Genomic DNA, 14,430 nt, shown 5'->3' on the forward strand with positions numbered 1-14,430 from the left:
TAGAACATATTACCTGTAGTTTTTCTGACTCAGACCTCCCAGTCAATTACCCTAGGAAGTGTCAGGCTGCAAGGAACAGGATGACCTTGTAGGAGATGTACCATCACAGGACCAGAAGAACAGAGACAGGGTGATGGTCTTACATTGATTGATGCTTTCAGTGACTGTCTGAGGTTAGGTTCCCCAGAAGGAAACCTGGAGACAAAGATTCAGCTCCATCTTTTCTTTTTTTAAAAAAATTATTCATTTTAATGAAAGTTTACAGAGACGTAGGATTTCCATTCATTCCTTGTTACACTTTTCTCTCTGCCCATCCCCCCATCCCAATTCTCTCTTCTCTTTGAAAACTAAAAGACATTTTTTTTTCATTGTTATACAATCCCTCCCCCCAAATCCACTCCACTGTGCAGCCTTCATTCTGGACACCTGTCATGACAATAATACCTAATCATCTATCCCTTTTAAACAGTGACATCATCTCAGGAGAAAGAGAGTGAACACAACAACCGGGGGGTGGGGGGGTGGGGCAGGAACAAGGAGCAAAGCCTCAGAAAGAGGAGGGGCAGCCTCAGCCGGAGTGAACTTGAGCTTGATCCCTTGGAGACCTTGGCTTTCAGACCTGTGGGTGATCTGTGTCAGAGTTGTCTCCTTTTAGGGCAACTGAACGGCTTTTAGTTTCCACTTGCCCATCAGTCATTGGTTGCAGGTTATCCCAGGGATTGAAGGGCAGTGAAAGTTCTGGGAAGGGTGGGTTGGGTTGCCTGGTCCACAGAGGACAGTTCCTAGGAGAAAATGTCCCCTGACTGCGGCTTCCAGTCAGCGCCCACAGCACTGTTCATCCTGGCTGTCGAGGACATCAGGACAGGTGTCCAGTCAAATCTCTTGCTGTTCTCTCCTTTGTGCACAGGAGTTTTGTTTTTTTCTCTACAGTTTCATCTCTCATGGCTGCTTGATGGCTTCCAACAACCACCTGCAAAATGGGCTTTTTAATTCTCTTCAAAGGGGGAGCGAGAGAGAATTACTAGAACTATCACTGATTTATTGTGAATATCTTTTCTGAACCCTGCAACAAACTTCTTGCATTTGTTGGCCCAGATGTGGTCACAGGAGCCATTCATTAGCTAGAACAATGAGATTGTTCTTGATGTTTAGACCAATCGGATTCATTCCTTGAACTGAAGTCTGTTCCGTATTGGAGAATGAGTGGAACAAATAATGGACCTTCAGCCCAAGAGTATCCAATTTTCCAGGAAAGGGAAACTGAGACATTAACTTGTATGAAAATATAAGTATTACTATCTTGGAAAGTCAACCACCCAGAACTTCTCGCTCCTGTAATACAGAAAAGAAATTTGACCTAAAAGTATTTTCAACGACACACAGCATACAAATGGGAACCACTGAGAAGTCATTTCTTTCAAATAGTATAAGAAAAACAGATAAACAAAATACAAAACAAAACAAAAAACCCAAAACAAACCAGTCCCAAACCAATTTCTGTATTCAATATATATTAGCCAATTTTGTAAGCTGTAAGCTAAAATTGTGAGTGGTTACCAGATCTCTGTTAGGTCAGCTTTGCATCAATATATCAGTGTTCTTTCCCGTCCCCCCCCATTCACTCTATGAAGTGATGCAGATTGCATCATGAATAAGCAGTCCCAGGGTTCCGGCTCAGCCATGACACTGAGATACCATGTTCAAAGTCACGATGAGTTTGCCATGATGGAGAAGCCCTGTGGGGAACTCACACAGACGATCCAGACTCCCCTGTGGGTGCTTGTTGAGTGTCCCCAGCCCATATGACAGATGTAAATGAAAAGCCTCCACTTAATTCCAACATCTAGGTCATGAAGCCATCCCCATCAAGGCGAATCTTCCTAGCTGAGGTGGAGCACAAACCAGGCCTCTGTGGGAACCCTTGACCATCAAAATCCCAGTACAGGGGGTCAAGGTCACTGTTACACCACTAAATTCTGGAGTAGTTTGTTATGTTCTGACAAATAATTGGAAGAATTCCTTAATCTCCACAACGTCCTGCATGTTTGTTGTTGTTGTTATGTGCCGTCGAGTTGCCTGCGACTCATAGCGACCCTATGTACAACAGCCCTAAACTCCGCTCTGTCCTGTGCCAATCGCACTGTCTCCGACACTCCCATCCCAATTATCCCAGTCACTGAATCAGTCCATCTCATAGAGGGCCTTCCTTTCCTGCACTGTCTCTCCACCCTCCCAAGCATGATGTCCCTTTCTAAGGACCGGTCTCTCCTCACAACATGTCCAAAGTATGTTAGACAGAGCCTCAGAATCCTTGCCTCCAAGGAGCCACCTGGTTTAACTCTATCCAGGACAAATCTGTTTTCCTAGCAGTCCATGGTATTCTCAATACTCTTCTCCAGCACCACAGCTCAAAGGCATCAATTCTCCTTCTATCCTCCCTGGTCATTGTCCAACTCTCTGATGCATAACAAGTGATTGCAAAGACCATGGCCTGTATCAGATGCACCTTAGTCTCCAGAGAATGGAAACTGAGAGAGAGTGAAAGTAATTTGGCCAGTATCATTGGTGATGATAGACAAGGGACTAGATCTCAGAACCCAGATCTGACTTCTGAAGGAGGACTGGCCAGCCTGCTGAGCACACTGTATGGAGGCAGAGGGAGAAAGGTGTGTTCATGCTTGACGTGTATGTGTCGTTTGCAGCTGTCTGTACAGCACTCATTAGAGGAGCCGAACCCCTAACATTTGTCATTATCTGCCTCAGACATCTTAATTAAATGTGCTTGAGCCAGCACTGTACAATCAAAACTCTAAGTACTTTTCTCTCAGGGGGCTAAAGAGAAGGGAAGCTAAAATTCTTGTCCAGTGTTTAGATTCCAGTTATTGATTTCTGCTGTTGTGTTTTACCACCTTTCTCTGCTGGAGCACAAGTTTCCATCAAGATAAGAATAAACAAAGGCAAGTCTATACCAACGGAGAGAAAGTGGGTGGGGCATTGATAAGGGACGAACTGATGGGTCAATAAGAGAAGGGGAAGGACACCTTACACTCAAACTTGTTTGCACTTGAGAAATTCCTTCTTGAAAGCCCAGTAGACTGTCTTCACTCCCCTGGTAACCTTTGCTATCACATATCCTCACATCACAAGAATAAGAAAAATGGAATTGAAGAGAAAACAAGAAAGTATAGGAATGTGTTAGAATAGTGTGGCACTCATCAGATTAACAGTTTAAGTGGAGGAGGGGGACATTCCCTTGATTTTACTAGAGAAAGAACAGGCCCCGAAGGCTTACACGATGTTTTGTAGGCTCCAAACTCTCAACGCAGGCAGAGCAGAGAAGGAATTACGAATTTAGTTCTCTTGTTCCCATATGCATTGCTCATATTTGTTTTCATTCCAGACAACTGTTGTGATTAATGCTTCTTTTGCATGGAATTGGGCCCCTTTGTTTCTTATAGTTAGAATATAAGTGATTGATAGGTTATTTGAGAAAGAGAAAGGTAAAAAAGAAGAAGTGTAAGATTGTTGGGGTTTTTTTTAATGGACTAAAAAGCAATTCCCAGACAAACACATTTTGTAGTTATAATTTATTTCAGCACCTAAATGACTTGACGGCACTTAACAACACAGAGAGAGCTCAGTTGGTCTAGTGGACAGAAAGTGATGCTACCAAGCCAAAGGTGGGTGATTTTAATCTGCGGTCCTCAGGCCTATTTTTACTTGTTTTTGGTCCAACATTCTTCTAGGACGTATAGCCCTGGTCTGTCCACTTGCTGTACAGAGGTAACTCGTGTTGCTGTGAAGCTGAACACTGTGACACTGAGGAGTCAGATGCGTTCATGGTGACCCATGGTGGACAGTGTTTGGTGGCGCTCCCCGATTATAACAAGCTTGGAAGCAGGAGTGGCATCCACTTCCATAATAGCTTACCTCTGGAAACCCTATGAACCTGGAGAAAGGATGAAAGACACACAAGTGTTGAGGACTTTCATTCATAGGGTTACTCTGAGTCACTTACGATTCGACGACACTTAACAACAACAACAACGGATCTACATTATTGTTGTTGTGTGGTGTTGAACTGATTTCAAGTTACAGCAACACTCAGAGTCCAACCACATTATAGAATTTCTGGCGTTATAAATCTTTACAGGACTGGAATGGCACATCGTTCTTTTGGGAGGCTGCTGGTGACTGAACCGTTGACCTCTCGGTTAGCAGCCGAGCATATAACAGATGTGACACCAGCGGTGTAGTCCACAGGGAGTTGCACTGCTAACCTGAAGGTCGCACACAGTGACTCATGGGGAGAAGGGCTACCTCGTGTTACCTAAGACTTGCCTACATCTCGGGGCTTTGCTCACCGCTCACACCTGACTGGCCAACTCAACTCCAATTTTCTACTGGGCATGCTTACTTATTTTATAATATATGTATGCTTTCTTGTTCTGTTTTGATTCTGTGTGACCTCTACTTAGTATTATGCTTAAAATTCTCCATTTGTGAAGACATTTAAAGCTACCAGAAACACAAATTCTACTAATCACACTCCAGCCTCTTATTTGTCACTAAGACCATAATTTCCAACTCCCAATCCTTCTTTATTTTCAGCTCTTGCAATCCAGTCACCAGTTATTAAGGACTGCAGCCTTCAATATGGATTGAGGCTTAATATCAAGAAGACAAAGATTCTCACCACTGGACCAATTGGCAGCATCAGGATGGATGGTGAAGAGTTTGAGATTGTTCACAGCTTTAGTTTGCTTGGCTCCATGGTCAACACTGTTGGCACCAACAACCAGGTAATTAAAAGACATATTGAGATGGGAAAGTCTGCTGTTAGGGACCTCTCCGAAGTACTGAAGAGCAATGGTGTCACTCTGGAGACTAAGGTGCATCTAATACGAACCATGGTCTTTGCAATCACTTGTTATACATCAGAGAGTTGGACAACGACTAGGGAGGATAGACAGAAAATTGATGCCTTTGAGCTGTGGTGCTGGAGAAGAGTACTGAATGTACCATGGACTGCTAAGAAAACAAACAGTTTCATCCTGGAGAGGGTTAAACTGGGCTGCTACTTGGAAGTAAGGATTCTGATGCTTTGTCTGACATACTTTGGACATGTTGCCAGGAGGGATCAGTCCTTGGAGAGGGACATCACACTTGGGAGGGTGGAGGGACAGGCAGGAGGCGAAGGACCTCTATGAGGTGGATCGATTCAGTGACTGGGGTAATCGGGGTGGGTGTGTTAGAAATAGTGCGATTGGCACAGGGCAGAGTAGGGTTTTGGGCTGTTGTACATAGGGTCGCTATGAGTCACAAGTGACTCGACAACACATAACAACAATACAATGTTTACCAAAGGAGACCTATCAAAATATACTCGTATTTGTCTACGTATTATTAAAATTAAACTATAATCATAGCAATTGCTTAGAGCTCAAACCAATGTAACAAGAATAAACTGTATGTCATTGATGGTAATTGGACTTATTAGTACTTACTCTTAACACAAAGAAGATGCACTTAGTCAGATTTAGTGTTTCAGTATTTTCTGTAAAGAATGTATCTTTTTGCTGCACTGGAGGCTGGGTGACCCCTCCCACTGCTCACCACTGGAAAATCTGAATTGAATGGTAGGACTAAGACATGTCTAATCAGGCCCTGGGAATTTAGTCTTACCTGTCCAGTGATTTTAATAATGTTGCTTATAATAGTAAAAGTAAATCTGTGATTCTTTTACAAGACTTTCAAGTTTATTGGGAGAAACTTGCCACTTATCTGGGTAAGGAATTCTGCCACAAACTTACTCTCTGGAATTCTCTCTTGCTGTGTTCTCAAATGACACCTCATCCCATCTCCTTCTCTGCATATTGGGATTGATTCACGGGGTAATGCGCATCTTTACCTCAGTGAATGGTAAACTGGGTCACACCTTGACTCACTTGCAACCTCATTTCCCAGAGCCTTGCCTCACCCTCAGGCAGAGAACATGGACCCAATGCATCAGGAGACACACACTCCAGCACCCACCAGGTCCAGGCAGGGAATCACTGAGAGAAGATGGCCCAGTGTGAGCGAATACACACTGGAGACTTGAGGCTGGGCTTCTACTTCGGTAATTCCATTCTTGCTCTTTAGTGCTACATGCTAATGCACGCTTAGTGCTGATGCGCTTTTGTTTGTCCAGAGAAACTGTTCTCTAGATTTTTTAAAATGCTAAATTTCACATTTTAAAATGTTGGCAACCACAAAAAAAAAACCAACAAAACAAAACGAAAAACAAGAACTGTGTAAGTCAGATCTATCACTTATGTGTAGGTCAGATTGTAGTCTCAGTCTCTCTCTGTCTCTTTATCTCTTTCTCTGTCTCTTCTCCTTCTCCCCCTCCTCCTCCTCCTTCTTCCTCTTCTCCCCCCCCCCCACCTTGGTCTGATGCCACACTCACAACGTGGCCTTTCATAAACCAATGATTGTATCTGTGCAGCTCTCATCTGCCAGGCGTAGAGAAAAGGGGAGTTATTTTAACCAATGGTCTCCATTCCATTTCTATCTTCACTATGAGGTCCACTGGGATAAGGTGGTTGCTGTTGAGAAACCAGTGGAAATTCCCAACTGGACAGAAAAGGAACTATAGAATTTTGGCACACTAATGAGTTGTCTTTATTTTTATGATGAAGGGTAAGCTCATATCTTTTCAGAATTAAGGCAAGAACTATTTGCTTAGTACACACACTTTGTGAGTGTGTCAATATTTCTAACTTAAATGATCTGAGCAATTATTAGAGACACTTTTTTTTTGGTTTTTGGTTTGGTTTTTTATAATTTAATGTGGTTCACAGTTTCAGTTCTTCTTCCCTTATTGCCTTGGTATTTTTCTAAAACAACACAAAATGTTATTTTAAAGGAACCATTCAAAAGACTTTTACAGAAAAAACGAGAGGTGAATGAAAAGTAACTGGCATAGAGGAGGAATTGAAAGCTGAGGACCAGGAGGCAAAGGCAGGTGGCACCAAGTCTGAACAGAATTAGCATCCACGTTAGCTGTTAATAAAAAGAATCACTTTTGGTATCCTGCCGAGTCCTAGTGGGCTTACTTCTGACCAAAACTCATGCCAACATTATTTTACACTCTGCTCACATGGGAATGGGAGAATATACTTATTCACACGTAATAGCAACTCCAGAGAGATTATAGAGCAAATTGAATATCAACAAGTGAGGCTTTTCTCATCAGCCACTTTTCATGGCATAAAGGATGTTTTTAAAACACCATATGCTCATTTGTATTGTTTGTTATGAACAATTAAGGTAGAAAGGCAAGGCTACTCTAGTATAGAACTGTACAGACATGGATTAAAGGAAATCTTATCAACAGGCTTTTTAGTGAGTGAGCCTAAGCTTTAACTCCACATCAATATCAATACCTCATAGAAGCTAAACCAAGAGAATTTAATTAAGCTACTTTTTATCCTCTTGTATTGTGATAAATAGAGAGAAACTATAATTTCCTGAGCACCTTTCCACTTAACTTTTAGGAACACTTGCCTTGTTGGAGAGGGTAATTATTAGTAACAGGCAATGTCCCCGGAAGCTTTGCTGTCACGGGGCCTTGTTGAAAGTCACCATGCTTGCAATTTAATCTGTCTCTCACTGCTATCATCTAATAGCAGAGCAGCTGAATGTCAGCTCTTTCCTAACCACGCCATATATTTGCCTGGGCCTGCTTGCTTTGGGCCTGGTTTGTGAAAAAGGAGCATTTACCTGCCTCAGACATTTAAAACCATTATTCTAAAATGGTATCTTACTGATGGAAGGCACACAGCATATACGGCAGGGCCAAAAAGTGATTTACAGAGACTTTTGGTCTTTACTTCGTTTATCTAGACACAAAGTGACAGAGAGCAGGAGTGTCATTTCAGTTTCTACGTGAGAATTTTAAGGCCACATGCCAAACATAAAGGTTTAAGGACGCAGACAACACAACTTAGAACCAGGGATACTCACTCTTACCACTCAATATTCACTTGAATCTCCAATTATGAAAATAGGGGTCTTTTAAGGCAATACTGGCTATAGAAACCTCAATAGGCTTCTTGCTTTAGTTGTCAAAATACAGATTCTTGGCTCTCCCTCAGATCTGTGAGTCAGACAATCTAATTGACGGGTCTGGACTAGGATCTATGAAAGTAACTATCAGCGAGCCTGCTAGATTATTTTGTCCTTTTTATAAGTAGTTGTAACATAGACTTTAAACTACACCTTGGTATGCATATTAGGAATCTAATGATCTGTTAGGGAGCTCTGGTGGCCAAGTGGTAAGAAACTGTGCGGCCAGCCTAAAGGCACAAGTTCAAAACCACCGACTGCTCTGCAGGAACCAGGTAAGCAATCTCTTCCTGTAGATTTACTGTCTCTGAAAATCCACAGCACAGTCAGCTATCAGTTGATTCTGTTCATCAAATCTCTGTGTTCACGAAAACTTATTTTCCAATGAAGTAAAAAGAAAGGCTACAGATTGGGAGAAAACCATTTGGCAATGACATTTCAGAAAAGGGTCTGATAACTAAAGTTATAGAATAGTTTGCTGTTGGACAAATCTGCTCAATATGTGTGTACATAGATTCATTATATTTCAACTACATTCTATTTTGGGTTATTGAACTAGTGAACATTTAATATTTTTAATAGCAATAATCCATTATGTACTCTGAAATAAATAAGTACAGGTTCCTCAAACCCCATATTGAATGACCAAAGATTGGCATGCGAGCTCTCGCGCTCGCTCTCTCTCTCTCTCTCTCTTCACCATTTACCATTCACTCCCGTTAAGTGGGTAACTACAGAGTGAAAACCTTCAAAACTTGGTCGTTGTGTGTGGAGGCATCTGAAACCCACATCAAGACACTTGATCACACTAGTGATCACAGCTGTCCATACTGCAAGACCCATTGGCATGTCAATTCTCCAGATTTGTAGATCTAGTGAAAAGTGAATACCCTCTGTTAGAGGCTGACGATAAAATATTAAATTGAAACCACTGCCAAAAATGCCTGTAGGAGGAAGGAACCATGGGAAAGTATAAAATGGCTTCGGAATAAGGGCGGGGAGGGGGGAGATGTTTAAGGACATTATTTTCAGGTTGTCTTCTACCTATTATGTATCTCACTCATGAAGGCACCAGGTTAAATGTGGTCCTCATGTATCCAGCGAGCGTGATATTGTGGTTTATTGCTGTTGTTGCCTGTGTTTGCTGTGCTTGTATTTGAATTTGAATGCCTTTCTGTGAATATTTATCTTACTTTTAGCCACATTACCTACTGTGTCTTATTGTAATACAGTCATTTGCTTATTTTAGAAATGTGTTTGGCTTTGAAACCTCAGCAGGCCTTATGATTCTTTAGCTTATGATTTCTTCTGTAGTGATTATGATTTTTTTCTGTAGTGATTATGATTTCTTTTTAAAATTTTTTAAAAAGTTTTCAATTTATTATTAATGACTTTTAATGAAGTATATGTGTTTTACAGCATATTCTTTCCATTTAATTTTCCTCCATTCATTCGTTGTTGCACATTTTCCTCCCTGCCCACCCTTCCGCCCAGTTCCTTTTTCTCTTTGAAGAAAAAAAAATTCTTTCATTGTTCACAAACCTCCCAGTCCACAGTCAACTTTAATATGCATTTCTTTTTCTGTAATCTTGTCACGAAAATAATAACTAATCCTGTACTTTTTTTAAACAGTTCTCTTCCTCATCTGTTTCAATGCAGTATACATTATTTATACCCTCTCTTCTTAGGTTCCCTCCAACCTTGATATCAGTTCCATTTTACAACAGTGGCACTATGTAGTATTAACTGGAATTTGTTATAAAAATACTGTTTCTTGCTATCCTCCTCTCGTGGAGCAGCTCGTAGATTTGGACCACATGCCTTCATGACTGCAGTGCAGTTTTTTACCACTAGGCCACCAGAGCTTCTGATTTAAAAAAAAAAAAAAGCTAACTTTAAAAATGGGGAGAAAAAAGTTCTATAAAAATAGCATTATCCTTATATTTGAGAGTAGTTCATAAATTTGGACCCAAGAAGGGATGGTCAAGTTAGAGACACATGAAATGATACTGTTTCCCTGATTGGCAAGAGAACAGAAACATAACTATACTATCACTCTCTTATTATTTTATCACTTATTATCTTATCCTGGAAGCAGGAGTGGCATCCACTTCCTAAATGGCTTGCCTCCAGAAACTCTATGTACGAACAGTGCTCAGGCTGTTCGTTCATAGGGTCGCTATGAGTCCTCTACGACTCGCCGACATTAAACAACAACAACATTATCTTATCATTATATCATTTGTTTTAGCTGTCTTATAGTTTGAATAAGAAAGCTTCAGTTCCATATTGACCAGATGAGCTCTGATTTTCACACTGCCTTTTTGCATATTAACCAATACCATACTGTTAGTCCAATATCTAGTTACTTTGTTACACTTTTTAATAAACTTAACAATTGTGGCAAAGACACTTCCTTTAAAGGAGTGTGCTCAGTTCTCCCTATAACTGTTCCATCACTTGTGCTAGATAGTTGTTTTTAAGGAAATTTGAATAGTTTGTTGCTAAATATATTCGTATTGAATACAATAGATGTGGCTATTGATTACAGAGATAGTAAATAATATATAAATTATTAGAATGTGAAATACAGAGGGATGTGTTTTCAACATTTGGGGAGTTTGAGATCTCCCAAAATAACAATAACACCCTGAACAGGGATACCGATTCGTGTGCTTTCTGAACAGGAGTCAGAGCTTGTCAAGAAAAGACAAAGAGCATCTAAGGTGGTAGGAATATCACAAGAGGAGAAGAAGATGGTGAAGTCTCACTGACATTCAGTGATGGGTTGTGACGTTCACTTGGGAAGCATGGGAGCTTCCAGACCGTGCTGAGAATGCCTTGTATCAGGATGTGATGTGGAGAACTACAGAAGCCTGACGTCCATTGGCTATTAACCCAGCAAACCTGATACTCTCCCCAGGTTGGAGCAAGATGAACAGCCATGGATTAAGTTACCTGAACTCCACAATGAAAGTTTTTCAGAAGTCCAGAACACTCATGATCATTCACTTGGGCTCTTGTCTAGTGAAAGAATGTTACACAGACTGGAACACAGGAACCTTAATTCATTGGAAAATACTGATCATCAGAACAAAACTCACTTTGATCCAATGGAAAACCATAGTATGTTCAAATTACCAGGGAAAACTAAGTAATCAAATTTAACTTTACCTGTAGTCCACCAGACAAGTAGAAATCAAGTAGAGCACTCTGCTGAGCTTAGTAGAGATAAGAAAACTTGCTCCAAGGTGACTGTGACCAATTTTAAACTGAAGTGATTTTTTTCCTCGGAAGTCAGAAATCGAAGGACACTAAGGCCAAACTCTACAGAAATCAGACAACTCACAAAGAAAATCCATTTAAAAAAAAAGGAATGAAAGATACACAGCTACCAAGTCACCAACCAAATACCACATAAGAACAACCTTGTCCTTATTTTAATAGAGCAAATGCATTCAAAGTGCACTTCTTAATTTATTCTTGTTTCTTCATATGCACTTGGATATTTTGGAAGATGTCATTTTCCCTCTATGAGTAAGACATTCTCTCTAAACTTCTTCATGTCCACTTCTCATTCCTGACACTCTAAGAACTTTCTTGTTTGATAGCAAGTCCCTCAGGCTTCATAGTAAATATATAGAAATAGCGAGAAAACAGTTACATTACCACAAAGGAACTCCAGGAGATGAGTCATTTTAACAACATACATTGCAGCCCTGAACAAATTCCGGAATCCTGCTAGGATGGAAGGAGGGGAAATGGATTTGAGGTGGGCACCAATCATTACCTGGCACAAAGGGCCGCTATTTTAAGTACAGAATGTATTCCATGATCTTCAAGGTTTGAATAGATCCTGTTCACCCCCATCCTTCCTCCCAATACATCCACTCCTTTTGTTCTTCAGAAATGCCTCAAATAAATGCCATGCCATTTGATTTATCTCATGCTGCAGGATCATAATGGCCCCATTGAGATAAGGAATTCATGGTTTCAACAAACAGCAAATATATGTCTAAGTTCAATTCCTCTAAAACCACCCAAGAGACTAATGAAAGAACAAAGAGTTTTTTGTTGTTATTGTTCTAATGAGAATACTTTTCTGACACTGGACCAAAAAGAAAAAAAAATGTAGAGAAATAGAAAACCCAGAGTCTCAAATTGCATCCTATTAGGGCAAAGAGACAAGAGTAAGTGTAACTCTGAAGTAGAGACACAACTTACTCAGAGACCAAATTCCGAATTGCCAGAGTAACTTTCAGCATTTTTTTTTTTTTATTTTTTGGTAAAAATAAAAGAAAAAATAGTGCCTTCTTCCTAAACTTCGCAGATAAGGATGATCCCACAACTCAATTTTGACCAAACGGATAGAGAATAATTGCATCATTATAATTCAGGGTATATTTGTTGCATATAGTCATTCAGCTTTTATTATTTCACCCTTTTTCTTCTGTGGAACACAGATATGGTGGCAGAACTACAGATGGTTCTCTACAAGCATGAAGTAGAGAGTCTCACAGTAAATATTACGGTTCTTGCTTTTGTTTTTCTGTGCCATCAGGTCAAAACCGATCCATAGCTGACCCTCCAGAGAGGGTTTTCAGAGGCAGCAAATCACATGAAAAGACACTGCTTATCCTTCTTCAGGGGAGCGTTTAATGGATTTGAACCATGTGCCTTTGATACTGCAGTCCAGCTTCTTAACAGTAGGTCACCAAAGGTTTCGACAGTAAATGAGGAAAATAGAAAAACAAAAGGCACTTGGATCCTTGACCACACGAACATCCTATTTTGGATTTTGTATTTTATGAGGAAAATAAACCACTCAGATGGTTCATATTGTGTTAGAGGGTTTATGAGGTTTTGTGGCTACATGTATAACAACTCCTCCTGTGATCCAGTGTAACATTGGTAACCGTAAGTTAGATGTCAAAGGATTCCCCCTCTGTTCTAAGAAGAATCATAGTGTTGTTGGTAGTCTTTCATATAAAATACTACCATGTCATTACGCTAAGTGAAATAACTGAGTTACAAAAGGGCAAATACTAGATAAAACTGTTACTTTAAAAATAGGAGGGTAACCGAGGGATTAGGGGTGTGGATGGAGGACAAAAATAGAGTGGCGATGAACGTTAGAAGGATCAGGACAAGAGAGGATCAATGTGGGAAGAACTGAGAGAAGGATAATATGGTTAATGCACTTAGCAATGAAAACAAATGGGATCAAGATATGTATCACTGTTCCAAAGGGGGAGGGGAAGATGACAAGAAGAAGGGAGGGGGAGAAAATCCCTAGCACAGCCGGGATTAGTGGGCAGATGGAGAGGGGGGAGAAATCAGCAAGGCACTGAGATGGGGAGAGAAGCTGTGCTGCAATCCCAAAGGTTCACGCTTCAAATCCACCGGCTTCCCCGTGGGAGAAGGGTGGGCAATCTCTTCCTCAGAGTGATTAACTGCCTCTGATAACCTGGCAGAGGGGCAGCTGAGGGTTGGTTCCCACTCTACGGTACACAGCAATATAGAAATCATTGTATAAACAAAACACACATGAATGAAATAATGCATACTGATGACTGTATAAATGGGAATGATTGTACAAAACACAGTGTAAATGGAAGAAATGTAACTATGAACAACTGGATGCAAACCAGTTAAAAACACCAACAAAAGATTTCTATGGAAACAGAACTGACTCAGAGCTGACATCCCATTAGACTTCCAAGACTGTAATTCACTCAGGAGGAAATCGTTCTCTCTCCTGTGGGGTGGGAGCCATTGAAGAAGTGTGGCGTTTGGATTAGCAAACACACTCTCCATACTTTATGCTCCTAGAGCTCCCTTGATGACGTTTCACTCACTGAGTCCTTGTCACCCACCTTTAGGTTTTTGAGGTGCTATGTGGTGATGTTTGACTATGTCTGCAGGCTGATGGTTATTGTGAATTAGTTTATATGTTTGATGATAGGATGATGGCTTGCCTCTTGAGGAGGGACACGTATGGAATACCCGGCTGTTTTGGCTTTATTTTTGTCCCCAAATGGGTGTTAGTGGACTGGAATTGCCAGATGATTTTGGGGTCTCTGGCTCACCTGCATTTGGGTGTGCTGGAGTTTAAAAATGCAGGAGGGCCCTCTGGCCACAGGCTCTCTGGCCCGGTGATAATTTATTTGGGATGAGTATTCTTTCAGGTGGTCCAGCAGTGGTTTGTCTATTTGCTCTACTGAAGTGACTTAGATTTGCTGTTTGGATGAACAACCTGTGCCATAGGCGTGTCAAACACCATAATTTGCTACCCATCATGGGCAGTGTTTGGTGGAG

The sequence above is a fragment of the Elephantulus edwardii genome, unplaced genomic scaffold (genome assembly GCF_000299155.1).
Source record: "Elephantulus edwardii isolate Elephantulus edwardi_28Jun2011 unplaced genomic scaffold, EleEdw1.0 scaffold00091, whole genome shotgun sequence".
Classification (NCBI taxonomy): Eukaryota; Metazoa; Chordata; class Mammalia; order Macroscelidea; family Macroscelididae; genus Elephantulus; species Elephantulus edwardii.